The 6026-nt window shown below is 49.5% G+C and overlaps 1 long non-coding RNA gene across 3 annotated transcripts; it reads right to left on the reverse strand.

Annotated features, from left to right (window-relative positions):
• Positions 1-1560: 1560 nt before the first annotated feature.
• Positions 1561-6016, reverse strand: LOC123857101 (uncharacterized). 3 transcript variants are annotated; one of them, XR_006793791.3, is made up of 4 exons: positions 5669-6016; positions 4273-4460; positions 3215-3292; positions 1561-2610 (listed from the first exon to the last, which is right to left on the reverse strand). It is a non-coding gene; the product is annotated as an uncharacterized LOC123857101 (long non-coding RNA). The 3 variants fall into 3 exon arrangements; XR_010406833.1 differs by having other exon boundaries at positions 4996-6016; XR_008507446.2 differs by having other exon boundaries at positions 4273-6016.
• Between the last annotated feature and the right edge of the window lie 10 nt (positions 6017-6026).

Here is a 6026-nt window from a genome sequence, read left to right on the forward strand (position 1 = left end):
TTTGGACTTAAATTCATACCCGTTAGACTGCTGTATGTGGGAAGACTGTCCGGGGTTTAGGGGTTAAGAGGGAGCTGTCTCTTAGTGCAATGTCATGACTGAGGGGCCATCTGGTTCCATCTCTGGCTTTACAGATGAGGAATCAAGGCCCAGAGAACAGCAAGGACTCGGCCAAGGTCACCCCGGACCAAGACCACTGAGTGACAAAACTGACTGGAGCTCTGAGGCCTGGTGGAGCCCATGTCTGAGGCCCGAGTCGGCCTCTCCCTGGCTGTGTGATGTTAGGTCTGGGGGGCTGTCCAGCCTGGGATGAACGGGTTGCGTGGTGGGCCTCTAGCCTGAAGCTGCCTGACCTCCCCCTGGTGGGGTCTGCCTGGGGCCTGCGGCCTAGAGGAGAGGCTGTCCTTCCATTCTGACACCAGCTGGCCCTGGGCGTGGGAAGCTGTGTTTGACTGCGGGCCTTATCATGGCCCATCCCAAGGCCAGTGTGGATGGAAGCGTGGGGAGCCACGGTGGGACACCAAGGCTTAAAGTTCCTGGGAGCCCAAGCTGGACACTGAGCCGGCCTGTCTTGCTGAGCACTTCATCAGCAATCACACCATGCCCTCCCTCTTGCTCTTAAAAACCTGGAATGTGCGTGCATGCATGCGTGCGTGCGTGCGAGTGGGTGAGTGTGTCTATGAATGTGTGCACGCGCGTGTGTCTGTGTGACTATGTGGGGAGTGTGGGGGGATTTAAATGCTGCGGTGATGTACCCTCTTGCTCCAACTGAGGGCTCCTCCCTAGGTCACCAGAATGGGCTCACTCTAGAGACTTAGAAGAGGCTCTATGCCTTGGTGGGATTCTTGAGCTGACACTGGTGAGAGCAGGGGGGGGCTCGAGACACGTCGACATTATCTGAGGTTGCATTTTCCCTGGCTTTGGTGTGCTTTTGTTTCTAGCAGCACCTGTCACCTGTCTTTGGAGGATCTACTACGACGGCCCAGTGGCCACAGGATGGCTCTCAGACGAGCTTGTGGCCGCGGGAGAGCCCAGCTCCTCTGCCTTGGGTTGGGCATTTTGGAGGCCAGGCTTACCTTCCAGGGTTTGCTGTGGGAGCAGGCTGGAGCTTCCGTCTGCAGACTCGTGCAGAATCACACCCAGGCTTGTCTTGGTCCCATCCCGGTCCTGCTTCCCCTGCCCCTCACTGGTTTCTCTGAGAGCAACTTTGAAATACATTTCTTTGACATGAAACCTCATGTTTTGGGCTATTTCTGGGGACACTGACCTAAGAAGACCTAAGATGGTCTTCTGCTTCTTTTTCAGGCAACTGATAGACCGAGACCTCGACCCACTTAAGTTTTTCTCCCATATTTTCCTAGAGCACCCTGAAGTTTTCTCTGCCATGTGGCTTTGCCCTTGCTTAATTTTCTGAAACCCCTGCTAGACCACAAGTTCTGGAGGGCAGGAATCTCACTTGACTCATTCCTAAGTCCATGGAAGGACACTTGGTTTCTAAAAGATTTTATTTATTTATTTGAGAGAGAGAGATATATAGAGAAAGAGCAAACTAGTGGGGAGAGGAACTGAGGGGGAGGGAGAGGAAGAGAGAATCTGAAGCAGACTCCATGTTCAGCGTGGAGCCTGATGCAGGGCTTGATCTCATGTCCGAGAGATCATGACCTGAGCTGAAACCAAGAGTCAGAAGCTTAACCAACTGAGCCACCCAGGCGGCCCAGGAGATATGGTTTTTATTCTCCACACTCTAATTGTCACTCTAATAAGACTTATTGCTTACTCACATCTGACATGGCTTAACAGGGTGCCCTACTCATCACAGTCACGCAGGGAGAAAAGCTGATGGATGTGCCCTCTTGATGCAAGGGAAGGGGATGGGTGGCAAATTGGACTCTGGTTTGTGAAGGCTTCTACCTGGAAGTGACATATAGTAACCTCTGCGCACGTTGCAGTGGCCAAAGTAAATTCCACAGTCGTGGCAAATCGGGGAGGGGGGGGTGGCTGGAGGGGGGGTAGGAAAATGTGATCCAGCTAGAATATTTATGACAAGCAATAATGGTCTCCACCTTCATTCACGTGCCTGTACTTTACTTTCCTTTGCTTCTCCCCACCCTGCCCCTCAGCCTCTTTCAGTCAGTAGATTCAGATTTGGATGAGATTATATGAGAGGATATACACTAGGCTGTTAATAAGTAGGGAAACCCTGGGCAAAAAATGAAAAGAAAAAAAATTCAAAAGCTATACTTTAAGAGAGCATATATGTTTATAATAACAATGTTGCATTGACAGAAGACTGTGTGTGTGTGTGTGTGTGTGTGGTTTCTGTATAAATTTAATAAAATAATAAAGGAAAGAAATTTGTAAAACATAAACTCATTTACCAAACCCAACCAGATAATAATAAAGCAGTACCATATTAACCATAACCATATCAGGTTTAAGTTTGGATACACATTACAAAAAACCTAAAGTAATTGTAACAAGATAAAACTTAATTTTTTTCCCGCTCCCACTTAAACCAGTCTGGGGGTAGGCCATCCAGAGCTTGAATGGTTTCCACTTTCTAGGTCACCTCATGGTCCAATACAGCTGCAGAAGTTCCAGCCATCACATCTGAAATTGAAGCAGCCGTTAAGAAGGTGGGGAAGGCAAAATGACTCACCTCCCAGCTGACTCAGCTCCTTTAAAGCAGCCTTCCAAGTAGCTTGAACTCACGACCCTGAGATCAAGACCTGAACTGAGATCAAGAGTCAGATGCTTAACCAACTGAGCCACCCAGGCACCCCTACTCACCCAGTCATAACAGCAAAGGAGGTTGAGAATTGCAGTTTTTAAGCTACTGGGAACTTTGCTATAAAATAAAATATATCCTAGTTTTTAAGGAAGGCCAGAGAGTGGGTAACTTTGTTGGGAGCTACCAGCCCCCACCATAGTGTGCAATTTCTTTCTGAGTCGTACAGGTAGAACTGCTGAGCGTGGAGGGGCAGTCAGAAGGAAGGAGCCCCAGTGAGAAACCAGCCAGACCAATCTGACTTGCAAGTCCAGAAAAAAATTAGACAAAGTCCTCACTGAAGATCTCCTGGAGACCGAATTGGGGATCATGCATACCGCAGGTTGAAACTTCCTTTAAAACTGCTTTTTCAGTCAGTTCCCAAATCCCTGCCCCCCAATACCTCAGCTTCTCAAATATCTTGTTATATCTTAAACTCTGACCTACCTGTCTAGCTCTCCTCACTTCCGTTGACATCACTTCCCCATCCAATAAATGGACATAACAAGATCCAGTGCTGAGGAGCTAAACAAACAAACAAACAAACAAACAAACACTTTGTAGAAGGGGGTAGAGAGGAAACACAATGAATATTTTGACTTTGCTATTTTTTTTGTTCTTGATTGTCTGAAGGACTGAGATGTCTTGGGGAACACAGATCTCCTGTGTCCTCTCAAATTCCAACCAACAGTGTAACTTCCCTGAGGCTGGAGATGGTGTCTGTTCACCTTTGTATCTGCAGTTCTTAGCACTGAATGTGTGTGGAATGAAAGAATAAGAGAAGAATAAGGAGCTGTCTTCTCTTGCGCTCTCTCTCTCCCTCTCTTTTGCATGTATCAGGGTCACTCTGAAATATGAATGAAATTGGGTATAAATGAGGCATGTTAGAGGGGACATAAGTGCCAGTGATAGGACACCAGGACCAAAGGGGGTGGGCTAGAGCCAGGGGGAGCTGAAAAGAGCCAGGAGTGGAAAAATGGAGGAAACAAAGTAGGAAGAGCACCCTTTCCCGGTGCCATCTGCTTCAGATGACTCAAATTTCCTGCCACTTTTTCCTCCCTCCCTCCTTTGCCCTAATTCTCCATCTTTGGTGATTTATTAGGGCCAGCCCCACCCCCACCTCCCAAACCCAGATGACTTGGCAATGACCCGTTTGATGCGGAAAGTATGCAGCAGTTTGTCATTTCCTTTCAACACCCTGGGTGGAATCACTGTGTCTGTCACCTTCGCAAGTTATTACTGTCACTGTTTCAGGAGTTTCTAGCATTTGCAGAAAATGGTGTATAAAATAGGTTCTGCCTGTCCTTATGAAAATTACTATCCAGGGGGAGTGAAAGGTCAGTTACACAAAAATGTAGTAAATGCTAAGAAAGGAAAGTGTGGGGTGTTTGAAGAACAGATGAGGGGGCACTTCCCGAGTCTTGGGGGTACAAGAGGGGCTTTCCAGTAGAGTCTAATACCTAAGGGGCACGAGTGACAGAAAACCCCAAACAAGCGTGGCTTACACAAGGTGGTTTATTTCCCTCTCCCGTGGAAGTCCAGAGGCAAGCATCCAGCAGTGTCACGATGCTCCATGGCGCCAGGGCTCAGGCTCCTTCTGTTTTGTTGTGCCTCCAGGTACGGCCTCCATTCCACGGTCAAGTCACAGTTCAAGATGACTACTTTCCCTCCAAGCATCACATGCCCATTTCACCTGCCAACACAGTAGCAGTGAATGAAAGGATTGCTGAATATAAACTCAAGTTAATCCATCAGTAGTATTTTCTAATTTTTTTTTTTTTTTAGAGAGAGTACATGCATGCGTGCGCGAGCGAAGGGGGAAGGGGCAGAGGGAGAGGGGAGAGAATCCCAAGCTCAGCACCGAGCGGGATGCAGGGCCCGATCTCATAACCTGAGCCAAAATCAAGAGTCGGATCTTCAGTTGTCTGAGCCCCCCAGGCGCCCTGTGTTTTCTAATTTTTTTTAACCACCAAAGTAACATATGCACAAGATTAAAAATTATATAGCACAAAAGGTTTATGACACAAAGTGAAGGTCATCTGCCCTGGTCCGCCCAACCCCTCAGAAACAGTTTCACCCCAGTTTCGGACAGCTGCTGTCAACAGGAGCCACTCTGATGTTATGTTCAAAGTGAGATGTTTGCAAAAACCAGCCATGATATCCCTCAAATAAGTCAGTAGCTGAGACTGCCTTCCTCATGATCCCTTCTGCGCTCTAGGGGTGCTCACTGAGTGAAGTGTGATCATCTGGCCCAAGGGTGATTGATCCATAAGCCACCTGGCAGCCGGGAGAGGGCAAGAAAGAGGAAGCTCTGCCCAACAGGGGCGGTGGTGATCACCACAGCCAATCAGATCCATTCTCTCTAGAATTTGAAATAGAAATTTTGAGACTATCTTCTGAAAGGAATTTTGATGTCACAAAGGAAAGAGCAGAGTCAAGTAAGGAGGATGAGGCCTTGAATACTGCTGTGCCTGGTGCTACCATCCGCCTTGGACTTTATGGTTATGTGACCCAATAATTCCCAATCTCCCGAAGCTGGTTTGAGTTGGGTTTCTGTCACTAGCAATGATGGTCTTAATTCAACACCTAATAAGATTGCGAGTTCTGGGCGGTACGGTTTCCTTGGTCTAAGAAGCTCTCCTCCTGGGGCCCCACTTTTACAAAGCTATCATGGACCCTGCTGAGAGGCAAAACAGGGACTGGGCTGCCCAGGGAAGAGAGCGCTGGCTGGCATCAGGCCCTTCCTCCCAGGTCATCAGTCTCGTGATTCGGGGCAAGGGAGGATGTATGAGGACATCCGTCAAGCACTACCCACACAGAATGGACTAAAAGTGCAGTCTAGGGCCTCGGGAAACTACGCAGAGTTGTTTTGAGGAACCCGCCAGCCAGTTCCAAACTGACAGGCACTTATCTGCCAAGCAAGGACACAAGACAGGTCCGTGGTGACTCCCGTCCTGGGGCCAAACGGTGTCACGGCCGCGGGCGTGTGGTCCTCAGCCTGAGCTCGGACCACCTAGGGCGTTCCCCACGTGCTGGGATTCCATTCGATTCTTCTCGGGCCCCTTTCGGGTCGCTTTCAACAGCCTCCCCAAAGCCGAGCCGCATAAAACGGACCTGCCCCTTCCTCGCCCGCCAGAGACTACGCCAGATGTCTGCGCAGGCGCACTCGCCCTGGGCGGTCGAGTCTCCGCCCAATGGGCGGTGCCCCTCCCAGGGGAGGGGCGGAGGCCTTTAGGGGGCGGGGCCGGGCGTCCGCCGC

Source organism: Mirounga angustirostris, unplaced genomic scaffold (assembly GCF_029215605.1).
Source record: "Mirounga angustirostris isolate CCGP_5_RB_7025 unplaced genomic scaffold, mMirAng1.0.hap1 SCAF_13, whole genome shotgun sequence".
Classification (NCBI taxonomy): Eukaryota; Metazoa; Chordata; class Mammalia; order Carnivora; family Phocidae; genus Mirounga; species Mirounga angustirostris.